The sequence below is a fragment of the Odocoileus virginianus genome, chromosome 8 (genome assembly GCF_023699985.2).
Source record: "Odocoileus virginianus isolate 20LAN1187 ecotype Illinois chromosome 8, Ovbor_1.2, whole genome shotgun sequence".
NCBI classification, from domain to species: Eukaryota; Metazoa; Chordata; class Mammalia; order Artiodactyla; family Cervidae; genus Odocoileus; species Odocoileus virginianus.
This window is the reverse complement of record NC_069681.1, coordinates 38,083,521-38,103,481: the sequence shown is the minus strand read 5'-3', so window position 1 is coordinate 38,103,481 and position 19,961 is coordinate 38,083,521.

Below are 19,961 nucleotides of genomic sequence, written 5' to 3'. Positions count from 1 at the left end.
AAACTAACACTAATGGTCAATGAAAAGGACTGATAAGGAATATATTAATAGTACAAACAATCTACTTGGCCTGAAAGTGAAAGTGAAGTCGCTCAGTCGTGTCAGACTCTTTGCGACCACATGAGCTGTAGCCTGCCAGGATCCTCCATCCATGGAATTTTCCAGGCAAGAGCACTGGAGTGGGTTCCCATTTCCTTTTCCAGGGATCTTCCCGACCCAGGGATCGAACCCAGGTCTCCCTCACTGTAGGCAGATGCTTTGCTGACTTAGCCACCAGAAAAGTCCCTGAGTATCCCCCCAAATGAAATTCTACTCAGCAAAGAATAATTGAGAATGCTTTACATCCTTCTCTAACAAAGTTCGGCAGGATGTGTATTTTATGTATCTGATGTTAAGTGCAATTATTCCTGCATCTGGTATCCTTTACTTGACAAACACTTGTTATTAAAAAGCTATGTGTGAAGAATATAGCTAGAGATGGTTAGCTGAAAGAACTCTCAAATGAGTTGTATCTGCAGAGCAAAAGCCCTTCATAAAGGAAATCAGCACCCTTTCATGTACACATCCCACATTTAAAAAAATAATTTATTTTTAGTTCTTTTAGTTTTTTCATTTATTTTTTACAATGTTGTGTTGGTTTCTACCATACCACATTTCTAATTCTTTTATTTATTTTTGCTTGCACTGGGTCTTCATTGCAGTGCATGGATTTTCTTATTGAGGAGCACAGGCTGTAGTGGCAGGCCTCAGCAGCTGTGGCCCATGGGCTCAGTCGTTGCAGCTCCCAGGCTCTAGAGCAGAGGCCCCACAGCTGTGGTGCACGGGCTTAGTTGTTCCACAACTGGGAAGTGAGAACTTCCCAGACTAAGGATCAAACCTGGGTCTCCTGCATTAGCAGGTGGATTCTTTTACCACTGAGCCACCAGGGAAGCCACATCCCACATTAGATTTCTGTATTTTGTTGTTTCAGACCAAGTGCATGTGCACCTTTCCTTTCAATCTTCAACATCACACAGATGTGGCGTGTATGTATCCAAACCATCAGAGTGCTCATGACACTGGGCTGAAATAACATATCTGCATATCTGTCTCACCCCAGAACATGGTTGCCTCTGAAAAGCAGAGAGTTAGGGTCTTGCTCACATCTGTACCTTTATCTCCAGCACGTGGCTGCACATTCACTACATGTGCACTGATGGGATCATGTCAAATCACAGGAGGAAATGCTCAAAGCTTCCGAAAAGAGCCTTTATGACCTCCAGACTTCCTGGAAGAGCCACTAAGATGAAAAGAAGTCCTCATTGTCTCTTGTCTATCCTGAACAGCTGTCACATAAATAATTTTCTTCACCGAGATGTCCAAATTCCCCACAGGCAGTTCCTAACAGGGCAATGTGAAGCACCAAGAAGGAAAAGACAGTGGGGGGTTATCCTGATTTATTTAGCCATGAAACATTCTTGTAAAATGAATGTTTGATGGAACACACTTAGAGAGATGCTGTTCTAGATACACTCAGTGCAAACTGAGTCACACACAGATCTGGGCTCAATTCTGATAATTTAACAAGGGCTGTGGTGTTGCATCACCATAACTTACCTTTCCTGCTCCCACATGTCCAACCACAGCTAACAGTTCACCAGGTCTGACAGTAAAGGAAAGTTCTTGTAGGGCTGGGGTCTCTGATGCCTACAAATTAAAGTTTTTAGTTTAATTTAACTTACCCATTTTAATAAAGTAACACTTTTTTTAGAAAGTGGAAAATATAACAATAATCAACATAATTAATATGCAAAATATAACCCACATTTTTCTGTTTCCTATTTTAAGATTCTGTGTCCTAGAGGCCTCTTCATAATCTTATCTCTTTGGGGATTGGAGGCAGCTTTAGCTGACTTTAGGGAAGTTCCTTCTTTTACTAGATTCCCATATGGACAGAAGAATGTTCCAACTACTGCACAACTGAGCTCATTTCACACGCTAGCAAAGTAATGCTCAAAATTCTTCAAGCTAGGCTTCAGCAGTACGTGAACTGAGAAATTCCAGAAATTCCAACCTGGAATTAGAAAAGGCAGAAGAACCAGAGAGCAAATTGCTGATACCTGTTAGAGCACAGAAAAAGCAAGGTAATTCCTGAAAAACATCTACTTCTGTTTCATTGACTAAGCATTTGACAGTGTGGATCACAACAAACTGTAGAAAATTCTTAAAAAGATGGGAATACCAGACCACATTACTTGTCACCTGATAAATCTGTATGCAGGTCAAGAAGCAATAGCTAGAACCAGACATGCAACAACCTACTGGTTAAAAATCAGGAAAGAAGTACGTCAATGTTGTATATGGCCATCCTGCTTGTTTAACTTTTAGGCATACTACATGATTCAAAATGCCAGATTAGATGAATCACAAAATGGAATCTAGAATTCTGACAGAATATCAACAATCTCAAACACACAGATGATGGCAGAGAGTAAAGAGGAACTAAAGAGCCTCTTGATGAAGGTGGAAGAGGAGAGTGAAAAAGAGTGAATGTTGGCTTAAAACTCAGCATTCGAAAATCTAAGATCATGGCATCTGGTCCCATCACTTCATGGAAAATAGAAAGGGAGAAAGTGGAAACAGTGGCAGGTTTTATTATAAAGTTACTACAGACCGTGACTGCAGCCATGAAATTCAAAGATGCTTACTCCTTGGAAGAATAGCTATTGCAAACCTAGACTGTGTATTAAAAAGTAGACATTACTTTGCCGATAAAGGTCTGTATAGTCAAAGCTATGGTTTTTCCAGTAGTCATGTATGGATGTGAGAGTTGGACCATAAAGAAGGCTGAGTGCCAAAAAATTGATGCTTTTGAACTTCAGTGTTAGAGAAGACTCTTGAGAGTCCCTTGGACAGCAAGGAGATCAAATAAGTCAATCCTAAAGGAAATCAATCTTGCATATTCATTGGAAGGACTGATGCTGAAGCTGAAACTACAATACTTTGACCACCTGATATGAGGAGCCAACTCATTGGAAAAGACCCTGATGCTGGGAAAGATTGAAGGCAGGAGGAGAAGGGGACCACAGAGGATGAAATGGCTGGATGGCATAATCTACTCATCTGGGAGATTGGTGAAGGACAGGGAAGTCTGGCGTGCTAGTCTATGGAGTTGCAAAGATTTGGACATGACTGAGCGACTGAACAACAACAACAACAGAGACACTGGAGTGGGAGTCCATCCCATGGACAGAGGGGCCTAGTGGGCTACAGTCCACGGGGTCACAAAGACTCAGCCACAACTGAAGCGACTGACACTTCACACTTCAGCTCAAAATATTAGATCTGGGTTTTCAAGAAAAGATGTATTTGTGCTATATATCTTTTCTTTAAGGTGATCCTATTATATAGCACAGGGAACTATATTTAGTACTCTGTAATAAAACATAATGAAAAATAAGCTAAAAATTATAAGAAGAATTTATGTACTTTAAGTTGAACATGTGCTAATACACTGAAAGCTCTCTTGAAAATGAGAAAAACAGCAAGATGTCAATTGCCTCAGGCTGATTTTACACTTAATTTCCATTCATTGCAAACCTTATTCCATTCATTGCAAACCTTATTCCTGATTCTGACAATTTTTATAACATGTTCTCAGTAAATGAGCAAGTCACATTTTACAGTATGTGTAAAATCTCAAAATTCTCCAATAAATCTATGTCACAGTTGTCTATTAGCAGTTACAATTTTGGAATGGAAGGTTTCTTACCTTTTCCCAAGAAGCTGTAAAAGCTTGCACATCCACAATTGTTTTACCATCTGATGGCAGCAGAGGGTAGCACTGTGTTATCTCATCAAGTAACAGAAAGTTCTACAGAAAAAGGCAAAATGTAGATTGTTTATACTGCAAGAACAAAGCACAAACAGAACAATTGCTTCTCTTGAATTTGCAATAAAAAGTTTTATACCTATCATTTATACCTACCTATCATTTTATTACTGTATTTTATTAGGTATTGGTTCATATGAGAAATATTAAATAATATATAGTATGTAATATATTATGTTTATAGTATATGTACATCTAAGTATATAATATAGTACAGCATATATATAATATAGCATATACATACATATATATAGTATGTGTGCATGTGCGTGTGTGTGTGTGTGCATGTATAAAAAAGATAAATAAAGAGCTCCTGTCCATGGGGCTCTCTTTATTACCTTCTCAACAAGTATAATGTTTCCTCTCTAAAAAGAGAATATGGCTTCAAACTCCAGTACATTTAGAACCTGGACATTTTCACTGTTTTACTTTTCTGTTACCAACAATGAACAGGTGAGCTGGTAGGAAATTATTTCATAAATACTAACTGAATCCCACCATGTGCCAAGCACCACCCGACACTGCTAGAACACAGAGGAAGGCCCTTCCCAGGCCGTCAGGAAGCAGGTGGCCCAGGACAGGCTGGGAACACAAGACCAACGACACAGACTCTGAGTGCAAACCCTGTGCACTCTGCTTTCCCCCTCATGTGTGTCAAATCCATACCACTGCTTGTCAATAACTGTCACTTAAGTCATCATTCTAAAAAGAAAACGGTCTTAAGTTTCTATCTCTTAAAATATCTCACAAGCATCTTTTCACAATCACTGCCTCTTCCTAGTCAATGCCCTCCCTCCTCCACAGCAGGAGTGCCCACCTCCCACTTCATGTGATCTTCTCCACCACTCTTTAGCTGACTGATGCAAAGTAGCTGAAGAAAACAAAGTCTTATAAGCTGCTACAAAGCTGACAAACACATGCAAGAAAACTCCCTCTTGCCTTGCAAATGCTAGACATAATTCAATGAGAAAAGCTAGAGCAATAAAGAAACTGAACAAACAACTTAGACCACTCCCACTCCCCAAGGTCCCCAAAACTGTGAACATGGGGCAGAGACTGCTGGCTGTCCTCAAAATGTGCTCTCTTTCTTCTGAGGTAACAAACCCCGGATTTTACCTGCATGTGGCAGCCTGGAAGGAGGCCCTCTGTCTCTAGACACTTGAGCAGACATGAGAGCCCCATGACTAAATCCAGGGCAGTGGGGAGCGACAGCAACCAGGACCTTCCTCTGCCCCAACCTGGGCCTTGGGGGGCTGCCAGCGGGGTCAAGTCACATGCAGTGGAGTAACATTAAGAAAAGAGTCTGGGTCCCAATACCACAGAGGTTCACACTAGCCATGGGACTTGCCATGGGGAGAATTGTATCCTCACAAAAAAGATACCTCCTGACCCCAGTTAGCTCAAAATGTGGCTTTATTTGGAAATTTTGTTGTTGTCAATATAATCAATTGAAGTGAGGTCACAGTGGAGTAGGGTGGGTCCTGAATACAATATGACTTGAGTCCTCATGAGAAATGCAGAGACAGATAGACACGCAAAAAACCAGCTACCTGATGATGGAGACAGAGGCTGGGGTGATGGCTTTCAAGCCAAGGAATGCCAAGGTTTGCCTGCAACCACTCAGAGCTAGCAGAGGGAAGAAAGGATGCTCCTTTATCGGATTCAGAAGGATCCTGACCTTGCTGATACCTTGATTTCAGACTTCTAGCCTCCGGGACTGTAAAACAATACTTTCCCTTGGTTTTAAGCCACGTGGTTTGTGGTACTTCATATCAGCAGCCCCAGGAAACCCATTCAGAGCCTCACAAGGATTCTTGCATGAGAGAAAAACAAATGGACCCTGCAAGCAGCTTTAACCTGGGTAACTTTGGGACCCACAGGCAAAGTGAATCCTTACTAACACGGGGGGTGCAACTGAAACAAGCATGTGAGGATGTGAGGATGTTTGAGAAAGAAAACAACACATAAATAGTAATTTACTACCTTAAACATCTTGACACCCCATCTATCATGCCTCAGAGTCATAAATGTGATTGCAAACTTCTACTTACAAAGAAGAATGGGTAAAAACTAAATGTGAAAACCATTCTGCAGGAAAAGAAAGACAGGATCCTTTCATTTCTGTCAAATATCAGCTGGTGGAAGATGCTATTCATTCATTCCTTCCTCCTCTCATCCAAGCTCACTCAGAACCTAACACTGAGCACAGTGACTCTTACCGTCCCCAAGCCCATGTCCACCAGGGGGCAGGATGGATGGATGGCGGTCTGAGGACAGGATCACGGGCTTTCAACCACCGCAATCTGAGTTCTTTCCCCACACCACCTCTCCCATCATTAGCCGGGTACCAGCTCTCACCTGTTCTGACACAATTCATCTCTCTCCCAATTCTCTTTTCTTCTTGAAACAACATAATTTCAGAATCTCACTCACTATTAGTTATTTCAATAATGCAACTTTTCTTTTGCTGGTTCCTTCACTATCCCTCCCCAACACCTCTGACCCTACCCCAAGACAACTCCCTCCTCATCTCCTTACAGCATCTCTGAGTGTCCACAAGCTTATCACCCCCAGTGACCCACCAGCACCTAAGTCCACACTCCCCAGGCGGCCTCTGCCTGGACACCCTGAGTACGGACCCCACCCATCCTTCCGGCCCATCTCAAATACTAACCCTACTGGGAACCAGCTCAGCACATCCCCAGCTAGCACTGCCCTCCCTACTTCTGAATCCCTAGAGGAATATTAAGTCAGATATAGGGGAGACACTACATCATTCATGCACCTTTACAGTCCCAACTCCAACTAAGACCAAGCCTTACACAGTTAGCCCATCAAGGGCATCAGCTACAGGAAGGAACAGACTGCACAGTTGTTCAAACCAGCCAACCACTGACTGCATGACTACAGCCTTACATAGTCTAAGCTGACATAGCAACAAGCAAAAGGTGATGAGACAGGCTGGGACCTGGGACTCTCTATGGGAGCAATTGCACCTGGACAAACGTCTCTTGAGCAACAAAACACAAAGAAAACATAAGGGACTAAACACACCTGCACACATGGAAAGGCACTTATGAACAGTAAGATACAAAAATACCACAAGCCAACTGCTATTTTTGAGCTGCTGGGAGTAAAGCAGGGAACTGTGTACGATCTTGGTACATGGCAGACTACTTAAGTCACCCCTGTGGCTCAAACACCAATCCGCCCCTACCCTCTTCCCACTTAAGGAACCAGCCCACCCTTCTCAAAGAGTCAACAGGGCATCAGTTTCTTGTTTCCACACTTTGTGATGCAGCATAAGCCTCAGTAAAGCCTTGCTTGAATTTCTTGTCTGGCCTATTATCAACTTCTATTGATTAAAAAGACCAGGGGCCCTGGAGAGTAATATATGTGTTATATATCTGGTGTAGACAGAATCAAATATAGTTTCAGCTTAAGCATGTAAAAAGACATCAATACTCCATGTGTATACATTCGAATAGAAATTCCTCACTTTCAAACAAAAAAGAAAGAAAAGGAAAATTATGCCCTAAGTGAAGAATTAAATTTATTGAGCACTTGTCCACAAATAATAGTTCTGAGGGGAACAGATGTCACAGTCTTCCAAAGGTTAAATGAGACCCCATTCAATACATGATCAGCTCGTAAAGGCGCCAGAAACGCTGGCTGAATTTTTCTGCAAGACTCACTCTGATGAAAAAGCTGAAATTAAATGGCCATTAGAGCCATGAAGTGCAGACCCAGAACAGGAAATGCAGGAAAGTATCAACACCAGAACTGCAGCCAAAAAAACTGACTTGCTCATTACTGGTTATGGAAAACCTAAAGCTGCTTTCTGAACAATATAACCTCAGAGACATATTTTACTAGATGTTTAAATTATTGAAGACTTTTAGTGAGTGCTTTAAAGTTGAGATCTTTTGCAATCCTATTGGAGTCATCCAGTGCTAAGACCATGGGTCCCCCTTCTTCACTTAGAAAAAAATAGAGACACTTCTTGGGCTTATGAGGTCATAGTAAATAATTCATTTTCAGAGAGCTGATTTAATATTCATGTTAAACAGAAATACTTGAACATCTACTGTGTGCCAGGCCCTTGTCTTCATGATAAAATTATCTATCCCTGACTATTTAGGGACAGTTATTTTTTTTTTAATTTAATTAATTTATTTATTTTAATTGGCGGCTAATTACTTTACAATATTGTAGTGGTTTTGCCACACATTGACATGAATCAGCCATGGGTGTACATGTGTCCCCCATCCTGAACCCCCCTCCCACCTCCCTCCCCATCCCATCCCTCTGGGTCATCCCAGTGCACCAGCCTGAACACCCTGTCTTATGCTTCAAACCTGGACTGGCGATTTGTTTCACATACAGTAATATACATGTTTCAATGCTATTATCTCAAATCATCCCACCCTCATCTTCTCCCACAGAGTCCAAAAGTCTGTTCTTTACATCTGTGTCTCTTTTTCTGTCCCGCATATAGGGTCATCATACCATCTTTCTAAATTATATATATATATGTATTAATATACTGTATTGGTGTTTTTCTGACTTCTTTCACTCTGTATAATAGACTCCAGTTTCATCCACCTAATTAGAACTGATTTAAATGAATTCTTTTTAATAGCTGAGTAATACCCCATTGTGTATATGCACCACAGCTTTCTTCTCCATTCGTCTGCCGATGAACATCTAGGATGCTTCCATGTCCTGGCTATCGTAAACAGGGCTGTGATGAACACCGTGGTGCACGTGTCTCTTTTCAACTCTGGTTTCCTCAGTGTGTACGTCGAGCAGTGGGATTGCTGGGTTGTATGGCAGTTCTATTTCCAGTTTTTCAGAGAATCTCCATGCTGTTCTCCATAGTGGCTCTCAGCTAAGTTCAGTTCAGTCACTCAGTCGTGTCTGACTCTTTGCAACCCCATGAATCGCAGCACACCAGGCCTCCTTGTCCATCACCAACTCCTGGAGTTTACTCAAATTCATGCCCATCGAGTCGGTAATGCCATCCAGCCATCTCATCCTCTGCCATCCCCTTCTCCTCCTGCCCCCAATCCCTCCCAGCATCAGGGTCCTTTCAAATGAGTCAACTCTCTGCATGAGGTGGCCAAAGTACTGGAGTTTCAGCTTCAGCATCAGTCCTTCCAATGAACACCCAGGACTGATCTCCTTTAGGATGGCCTGGCTGGATCTCCTTGCAGTCCAAGGGACTCTCAAGACTCTTCTCCAACACCACAGTTCAAAAGCATCAATTCTTCAGTGCTCAGCTTTCTTCACAGTCCAATACTCACATCCATTCATGACCACTGGAAAAACCATAGCCTTGACCAGATGGACCTATGTTGGCAAAGTAATGTCTCTGCTTTTTAATATGCTATCTAGGTTGGTCATAAGTTTCCTTCCAAGCAGTAAACGTCTTTTAATTTCATGGCTGCAGTCACCATCCGCAGTGATATTGGAGCCCAAAAAAATGAAGTCTGACACATTTTTCACTGTTTCTTCATCTATTTACCATGAAGTGATGGGACCAGATGCCATGAATTTAGTTTCCTGAATGCTGAGTTTTAAGCTATCTTTTGCACTCTCATCTTTCACTTCCATCAAGAGACTATTTAGTTCTTCTTCACTTTCTGCCATAAGGGTGGTGTCATCTGCATATCTGAGGTTATTGATATTTCTCCCTGCAATCTTGATTCCAACTTGTGCTTTGTCTAGTCCAGCGTTTCTCATGATGTACTCTGAATATAAGTTAAATAAGCAGGGTGACAATATACAACCTTGACGTACTCTTTTTCCTATTTGGAACCAGTTTATTGTTCCATGTCCAGTTCTAACTGTTGCTTCCTGACCTGCATACAGGTTTATCAAGAGGCAGGTCAGGTGGTCTGGTATTTCCATCTCTTTCTGTTTGTTTTCAAGGCAAACCATTCAATATTATGGTAATCCAAGTCTATGCCCCAACCAGTAACGCTGAAGAAGCTGAAGTTGAACGGTTCTATGAAGACCTACAAGACCTTTTAGAACTAACACCCAAAAAAGATGTCCTTTTCATTATAGGGGACTGAAATGCAAAAGTAGGGAGTCAGGAAACACCTGGAGTAACAGGCAAATTTGGCCTTGGAGTACAGAATGAAGCAGGGCAAAGGCTAATAGAATATTGCCAAGAGAATGCACTGGTCATAGCAAACACCCTCTTCCAACAACACAAGAGAAGACTCTACACATGGACATCACCAGATGGTCAACACCAAAATCAGATTGATTATACTCTGTGCAGCCAAAGATGAAGAATCTCTATACAGTCAGCAAAAACAAGAGCAGGAGCTGACTGTGGCTCAGATCATGAAATCCTTATTGCAAAATTCAGACTTAAACTGAAGAAAGTAGGGAAAACCACTAGACCATTCAGGTATGACCTAAATCAAATCCCTTAGGACTATACAGTGGAAGTGAGAAATAGATTTAAGGGACAAGATCTGATAGACAGAGAGCCTGGTGAACTATGGATGGAGGTTCGTGACAGTGTACAGGAGACAAGGATCAAGACAATCCCCAAGGAAAAGAAATGCAAAAAGGCAAAATGGTTGTCTGAGGCGGCCTTACAAATAGCTGTGAAAAGAAGAGAAGCAAAAAGCAAAGGAGAGAAGGAAAGATATTCCCATTTGAATGCAGAGTTCCAAAGAATAGCCAGGAGAGATAAGAAAGCCTTCCTCAGTGATCAATGCAAAGAAATACAGGAAAACAACAGAATGGGAAAGACTAGAGATCTCTTCAAGAAAATTAGAGATATCAAGGGAACATTCAGGCAAAGATGGGTTCGATAAAGGACCGAAATGGTATAGACCTATCAGAAGTAAAAGATATTAAGAGGTGGCAAGAATACACAGAAGAACTGTACAAAAAAGATCTTCACGACCCAGATAATCACAATGGTGTGATCACTCACCTACAGCCAGACATCCTGGAATGTGAAGTCAAGTGGGCCTTAGAAAGCATCACTATGAGCAAAGCTAGTGGAGGTGATAGAATTTCAGTTGAGCTAATCCTGAAAGATGATGCTATGAAAGTGCTGCACTCAATATGCCAGCAAATTTGGAAAACTCAGCAGTGGCCACAGGACAAGAAAAGGTCAGTTTACATTCCAATCCCAAAGAAAGGCAATCCCAAAGAATGCTCAAACTACCGAACAATTGCACTCATCTCACACGCTAGTAAAGTAATGCTCAAAATTCTCCAAGCCAGGCTTCAGCAATACGTGAACCATGAACTTCCAGATGTTCAAGCTGGTGTTAGAAAAGTCAAAGGAACCAGAGATCAAATTGCCAACATCTGCTGGATCATCAAAAAAGCAAGAGAGTTCCAGAAAAACATCTATTTCTGCTTCATTGACTATGCCAAAGCCTTTGACTGTGGGGATCACAATAAACTGTGGAAAATTCTCAAAGAGATGGGAATACCAGACCACCTGACCTGCCTCTTGAGAAACCTGTATGCAGGTCAGGAAGCAACAGTTAGAACTGGACATGGAACAACAGACTGGTTCCAAATAGGAAAAGGAGTATGTCAAGGCTGTATATTGTCACCCTGCTTATTTAACTTATATGCAGAGTACATCATGAGAAATGCGGGGCTGGAAGAAGTACAAGCTGGAATCAAGATTGCTGGGAGAAATATCAATAACCTCAGATATGCAGATGGCACCACCCTTATGGCAGAAAGTGAATAGGAACTGAAAAGCCTCTTGATGAAAGAAAAAGAGGAAAGTGAAAATGTTGCTTTAAAGCTCCACATTCAGAAAACTAAGATCATGGCATCTGGTCCCATCACTTCATGGCAAATATTGGGGAAACAGTGGAATAGCATCAGATTTTATTTTTGGGGGCTCCAAAATAACTGAAGATGGTGATTGCAATCATGAAATTAAAAGATGCTTACTTCTTGGAAGGAAAGTTATGACCAACCTAGATAGCATATTGAAAAGCAGAGACATTACTTTGCCAACATAGGTCCATCTAGTCAAGGCTATGGTTTTTCCAGTGGTCATGTATGGATGTGAGTGTTGGACTGTGAAGAAAGCTGAGCACCGAAAAATTGATGCTTTTGAACTGTGGTATTGGAGAAGAGTCTTGAGAGTCCCTTGGACAGCAAGGAGATCCAGCCAGTCCATCTTAAAGGAGATCAGTCCTGGGTGTTCATTGGAAGGACTGATGCTGAAGCTGAAACTCCAGTACTTTGGCCACCTCATGTGAAGAGTTGACTCATTGGACCCTGATGCTGGGAGGGATTGGGGGCAGGAGGAGAAGGGGATGACAGAGGATGAGGTGGCTGGATGGTATCACTGACTCGATGGACATGAGTTTGGGTAGGTTCCGGAAGCTGGTGATGGACAGGAGGCCTGGCGTGCTGTGATTCATGGGGTCGCAAAGAGTCGGACATGACTGAGCGACTGAACTGAACAGAACTGATAATGAGTGGTGTTGAGCATCTTTTCATGTTTTTGTTAGTCATGTTTTTGTTTGTATGTCTTCCATGGTGAAATGTCTGTTTAGTTCTTTGGTCCATTTTTTGATTGGGTCATTTATTTTTTTAGAATTGAGCTACATGAGCTGCTTGTATATTTTTGAGATTAATTCCTTGTCAGTTTCTTCACTTGCTATTATTTTCTCCTATTCTGAAGGCTGTCTTTTCACCTTGCTTATAGTTTCCTTCATTGTACAAAAGCTTTTAAGTTTCATTAGGTCCCATTTGTTTATTTTTGCTTTTATTTCCACTACTGTGGGAAGTGGGTCATAGAGGATCCTGCTGTGATTTCTGTCAGAGAAATGTTTTCCTCTAGGAGTTTATAGTTTCTGGTCTTATATTTAGATCTTTAATCCATTTTGAGTTTATATTTGTGTATAAAAAAGGAGATAATAGGTATGGTGGGAATCAGAAGTTTTTAGGGAAGAGGGGAACTAAAGACAGGCTTAGACACTAGGTAAAATAAGTAGAGGAACAAAAATGCAGAGATCAGAAATCAACAAGAAAACATCTGGGAGTAAAGAATACATTTTTGAACACAGAGAACTAAGTGAATCTGAGGCTACACTTCCTGCCCAGGGAACAGGGACTTCTCAGCAAGTTCCTCCCCTCCCGGCCCAGAGAGGAATCCTGTCACCCCAGGACTGTGCACAGTCACTGCCTAGTCATTCCAGTCAGCACAGCAGATTCAATCTGTTTGCTTCGTCCGCTTTTATACATTTTAATCATCCTGCAGCCATCACTGCACATCAAGAGCCTGTGCTGCTGCTATTGATACTACTGGCCCTAAATGAGCATGGATCTCACAGGACTTTTAACGTACTTTACCTAAGAAGAGAGAGGAATACAAACATTTTGGAAAGACTGCTAGCTTTGTACTGAGAGTTAAATCTCACTTAACTGGCACACAGTGACACCACATAAAAAGAGTTTTGGGTAAAATCCGCCTATAACTTAAAAAAGTTATTTATCACTAAACCTTGACTCTTCGGATGCTGACGATGGCCTCTGACACCTTCTCGACGGCCATGGGGAAGTAGAGGGTGCTTGAAAACCGCAGAGCCTCGAACAGCATCACCACCACAAACACTTGGCTGGCTGTGATCAGGTTGTCAAGGAGCTCATTGGTGATGAAGGTGACAAAAATCATGATTTTGCTCACAGCGAAAAATGATGCCAAATTCATGCCCCTAAGGTAGGAACTTCTCAGAATCTTGGAAATTTCCTTCCTGTAAAAGAAAGTAGGACATAGGTTTTATAAGAAGCATCAACATACAAGATGTGAATTCAATGCCCTGTGTGAGTGGCCCCTTTCTAGGGAGTAGACACAGATTGAGATAAACCATCCCTCACATCATGGAGACATTAGCATAGTGCACACTCCGGGCTCTGCCCGACGCCAGGACCACACAGTGCATCACCACCTCACTCTTTCAAGTAAAAGGAGGCTTTCTGTCACAATTTCAAACATTTCGGGTCAGAACAACGGGGTTTGAACATTCATTCCTCAAACATTCATAATCACAAGTCTATGCCAGGTTCCTCACAAAAAGACACAGCCTATCCCATCAAGTAGCTCATGAACTTGTAAGGGAAGAGAACTATCAACCACAAAATTGGGAGACATTAGACAGAGATGGTCATCACAGCCCCCGTGGGAGCTCAGAGCAGAGGCGTGTAACTCGGAGCAGTGGAGTCAGGGAAAGTCACACACATGTGGAGTCTGAGAAGATGAGCTGGAGTCAGTTAGGGCTGGCAGAGGCCAGAGAAGAAGGAAGATGGGAGTGTATCCCCAGCAGAGGGAGGGACCCCACAAAGGTGCAACATGAGAGGTGACAACGTGGGGTCAGAGAAATGTTCATCAGGTGTTTAAATAAAAGTTGGAAAAACAGTCTACAAACATGAATATTATCATGTGTGAAGCAGATTGCCAGTCCAGTTTCGATGCATGAGACAGGGTGCTCAGGGCCAGTGCACTTGACCCAGAGGGATGGGATGGGGAGGGAGGTGGGAGGGGCTTCAGGATGGGGGACACATGTACACCCATGGCTGATTCATGTCAATGTATGGCAAAACCACTACAATATTATAAAGTAATTAGCCTCCAATTAAAATAAATAAATTTTTAAAAAAACATGAAGCAAAACAAAAGGGACAGTATTTTCATAGCTCCATTTGAAAAGAACAACAGTGATTCATGAGCTTTGTTGGTGGTAAAGAATCCACCTGCAGTGCAGGAGACCTGGGTTCAATCCCTGGGTCAGGAAGATCCTCTGGAGGAGGAAATGGCAACCCACTCTGGTATTCCTGCCTGGGAAATCCCATGGACAGAGAAGCCTGGCGAGCTACATTCCATGGAGTCACAAACAGTCGGATATGAGTGAGTGACTAAGCATGACAACAATGAAGAATAGTGATTCATATAGCTTGGCTCAATATAGGTACACCCAATCTCTATATGGTTTCCCTGATAGCTTAGTTGGTAAAGAATCTGTCTGCAATGCAGGAGACCCCGGTTTGGATCCTGGGTCTCGAAGATCCACTGGAGAAGTGATAGGCTACCCGCTCCAGTATTCTTGGACTTCCCTTGTGGCTCAGCTGGTAAAGGATCCACCTACAATATGGAGACCTGGGTTCAATCCCTGATTTCAGAAGATACCCCAGAGAAGGGAAAGGCTACCCACTCCACTAATCTCCCTGTTTATGCTCCATCAACACAAATCACAATTTTAGTTTGAATGTCATTGTCCAAAAACTATATTAAAAACATTGCTTATTGAGATTTGAGATATTAAGAATGACTTAGAATTTCATTTCTTTATAAGTAAGACGCATATACATTTTTTCACTTTGAGAAGATGGTAAACGGAAGAGCAGGTAAATGATGTCCCCTCTGTTCTCCGTAACCCTACTGCAATATGTGGGGGATGCAATGAATAGTAAGTATTTAAGTTCACTTTAATGTGAAGATGAACTTAAATACTTCTTTGGTAAGACATCTAAAGCATTCTGTAGAATTGGAAATAAAGCATCTATCACTTACCTTCTCAATCTGGTAATAAGGTCTATAAATGACTTTTCCCAAGCATTCATTTTTATTGTTCTGATGCCCGTTATGACTTCATTCATGGTCCTGATCCTGTCGTCTGTGAAAGCTGTGGTTTTACTCCTAAGGGGACAGTTGTGAGAGATGAGCCTTAGTGATCACAGCCCAACTTTCTGTGGCAGCAGCAGTAGTGGGCATGGGAACACGGGGGAAGGGGGTGGTGACTAGGAAGGAAATGATTCTCTACAATCTTTTTGCACTTATAATACAGGCAGGTCCTACTCAAAGTACAAATGGAGAAAAAGGCTTCAATTAGGAAGTCAACCTTTCAGCCCATTTCAAGAAGTAACTTGGAGAACATGCAGCATCAGCTAAGGAAGACCTAAAATGAGTCAGATATAAACCATCTGCTCAAGGAGGTCACGGTTAGGTAGGGAAGGCAGAGACAACCAGGAAGACAGAGTCTGTGCTGTAATAAAATAGGATGAAGTTATGGGGAGCAGGAAAGATGGGACTGTTAATTCCATCAGGAAAGGAGAACAAGAAGAGCTTCAGAGACCTAGTAGCACTGGAACAGGGCCTCGAAGGATAAGGAGCATCTCTCCAGAGCAAAGACAGAAAAGGAAATTCCAAATAGAGAAAGACACCAAGCACAGACCTGCACACACACAACACACACAGAAGTTCAATGAGCTTCAAATAGCACAACATCTCCATCACCTGACAATCACCCACCTCCAACCCTCTGGGACCTGCTTCAGGTCTAACTCAGCACCAGAAGGCTCTTCACCACCAGCCACTTTTCTATCACACATGTGCTGCTGTGAATATGGGGCTTCATAAAGGCACAATGAAGATCAACCTGGCCCTTGGGGTGCTTATAACTTAATGGAAACATGAACATAAATACCTGAAAAGGCTCCAACACAAGCATAACAAAAATATATGTGGTGAAGAAATGGACCTACAAGATTATTACTATTTAACAATATTTAAATAACTTGGACATGGGTAAATTCTGCTGAAGCACATGCTGCTTGTTCAGATATGGTGCCAAGAGCAGCCGCTGAATGTTTTCACTGTTCCTGTTTCAGGATCAGCCTTCAGCTTAAGGCTGGACCCTTCACTGGTTAAGCCTGAAGGGTCTACAATCCACACAAAGAAGAGACCAGAGAAGGCATTTGTCTTGTTTTTGAACAAAGGCATCATGCAGACTGTGGATGTTACCAATTTCATATTATCAATTTTTAAAACCAGGGTTTCTCTTACCGGAGTGAGGAAAACAACTTCCCGAAGCAGCTTTGCAAAAGCAGAAGAATGATGAGAACCGCCATCCCAGCAAGACATGATATTCCTATTTCCATCCAGAGCAGGGCGGTCACTGCAATAGACTGCAGTGGCCCCACCCACAGATAGTGCAAGAACATTGTTACCTTAAAATAGAAAGACAAAACCTTCTTAAGATGGTGTAAAAATCAATAAGGACACAGTTTAGAAACAATTTCCTCTAAAGGAATAGACAGGAACCTAAACAGAAATAATCTCAGTGGGATTCAAACCTGCTAAAACAGAAATCCAAGCATCCATCCCAGATAATGACATTCAGGGGCAGCACAGGGCTGGCTTCAGGGACATCCAGGGAGGATCAGACCAGCAGCAATGAAGAAGGATGTCAATTTTGTCCAAAACACAGATGAGTTAACCTCAGTTTAGAAGCTCAATTGTCTCTGATTCTTTGTGACCCCATGGACTGCAGCACACCAAGCTTCCCTGTCCATCATCAACTCCTAGAGCTTGCTAAAACTCATGTCCATCAAGTCAGTGATGCTACCCAACCACCTCATCCTTTGTCATCCCCTTGTCCCCAAGCCTTCAATCTTTCCCATCATCAGGGTCTTTTCCAATGAGTTAGTTCTTTGCATCAGGTGGCCAAAGTATTGGACTTTCAACTTCAGCATCAGTCCTTCCAATGAATATCCAGGACTGATTTCCTTTAGGATGAGTTGGTTTGATCTCCTTGCAGTCCAAGGGACTCTCAAGAGTCTTCTCCAATGCTACAGTTCAAAAGCATCAATATTTTTGGTGCTCAGCTTTCTTTATAGTCTAACTCTCACATCCATACATGACTACTGGAAAAACCATAGCTCTGACTAGACAGACCTTTGTTGGCAAAGTACTGTCTCTCCTTTTTAATATGATGTCTAGGTAACTTTTCTTCCAAGGAGCAAGTGTTTTGTTTTTTTTTTTAATTTCATGGCTGCAGTCACCATCTGCAGTGATTTTGGAGTCCACAAAAATAGTGTCTCTCACTGTTTCCACTGTTTTCCCATCTATTTGCCATGAAGTGATGGGACCAGATGCCATGATCTTTGTTTTTATAATGTTGAAATTTTAACCAGCTTTTTCACTCTCCTCTTTCCCTTTTATCAAGAGGCTCATCAGTTCCTCTTCACTTTCTGCCATAAGGGTGGTGTCATCTGCATATCTGAGGTTATTGATATTTCTCCCAGCAATCTTGATTCCAGCTTGTGCTTCATCCAGTCTGGCATTTCATATGGTGTATTCTGCATAGAATTTAAATAAGCAGAGTGACAATATACAACCCTGATGTACTCCTTTCCCACCCTGGAACCAGTCTGTTGTTTCATGTGCAGTTCTAACTACTGCAGCTTGACCTGCATACAGATTTATCAGGAGGCAGGTAAGATGGTCTGCTATAACCGTCTCTTGAAGAATTTTCCACAGTTTGTTCTGATTTACACAGTCAAAGGCTGTGGCATAATCAATAAAGCAGAAGTAGATGCATTTCTGGTATTTTCTTGCTTTTTTGATGATCCAACGGATGTTGGCAATTTGGTCTCTGGTTCCTCTGTCTTTTCTAAATCCAGCTTGAACCTCTGGGGGTTAATAGTTCACATACTGCTGAAGCCTGGCTTGGAGAATTTTGAACATTACTTTACTAGTGTGTGAGATGAGTGCAATTGTGCAGACATTTGAACATTCTTTGGTATTGCCCTTCTTTGGGATTGGAATGAAAACTGACTTTTTCCAGTCCTGTGGCTACTGCTGAGTTTTCCAAATTTGCTGGCATGTTGAGTGTAGCACTTTCACAGCATCACCTTTTATGATTTGAAATAGCTCAACTGGAATTCTATCACCTCCACTAGCTTTGTTCATAGTGATGTTTCCTAAGGCCCACTTGACTTTCCATTCCAGGATGTCTGGCTCCAGAGGAGTGATCATCCCATCATGGTTATCTGGGTCATGGACATCTTTTTATGTATAGTTGTTCTGTGTATTCTTGACACCTCTTCTTAATATCTTCTACTTCTGTTAGGTCCATACCATTTCTGTCCTTTATTGTGCCCATCTTTGCATGAAATATTACCTGGGTATCTCTAATTTTCTTGAAGAAATCTCTAGTCTTTCCCATTCTATTGTTTTCCTCTATTTCTTTGCATTGATCACTGAGGAAGGCTTTCTTATCTCTCCTTGCTCTTCTTTGGAGCTCTTCATTCAAATGGGAATATCTTTCCTTCTCTCCTTTGCCTTTAGCTTCTCTTCTTTTCATAGATATTTGTAAGACCTCCTCAGACAACCATTTTGTCTTTTTGCATTTCTTTTTCTGGGGAAGGTCTTGAACACTGCCTTCTGTACAATGTCATGAACCTCCATCCATAGTTCTTCAGGCATTCTGTCTATTAGATCTAATCCCTGGAATCTATTTCTGCTTCCACTGTGTAATCATAAGGGATTTGATTTAGGTCATACCTGAATGGTCTAGTGGTTTTCCCTAATTCAATTTAAGTCTGAATTTTGCAATAAGGAGTTCATGATATCAACCACAGTCAGCTCCCAGTCTTGTTTTTGCTGAATGTATAGAGCTTCTCCATCTTTGGCTGCAAAAAATATAATCAATCTGATGTCGGTAATAACCATCTGATGATGGCCATGTGTAGCGCTATCTCCTGTGTTGTTGGAAGAGGGTGTTTGCTATGACCAGTGGGTTCTCTTGGCAACACTCTGTTATCCTTTGCCCTGCTTCATTTGTACTCCAAAGCCAAATTTGCCTGTTACTACAGGCATCTCTTGACTTCCTACTTTCGCATTCCAGTCCCCTATGATGAAAAGGACATATATTCTGGGTGTTAGCTGTTGAAGGTCTTGTAGTTCTTCCCCAAATGCCCTCTGTCCCAGAATTTAGCCCCCATCTCCTCTGGGTCTCCCTAACCTCCCAGGAAAACCTATATTTTGTTACTTATTTATCTCTCAAGTAACGACTTGTCTATTTACCTCCCTGATAGTCTGTGGCTTCTATAGGGAAGAAACTAAGCTTTATCCATCCCTGAAACTGAGTAGGGACCTTACTTCATGTTTGATGAATGGATACTTGAAAAAGAAGTGTCTAGTGCAACACATATCTGACCAATAGCTACAATTCCCTGGGTCATGTGATCTATGCATAAGGTCAGTGGTAAAAAGACTGAGGGGGGATTGCTGAGAGGAGAT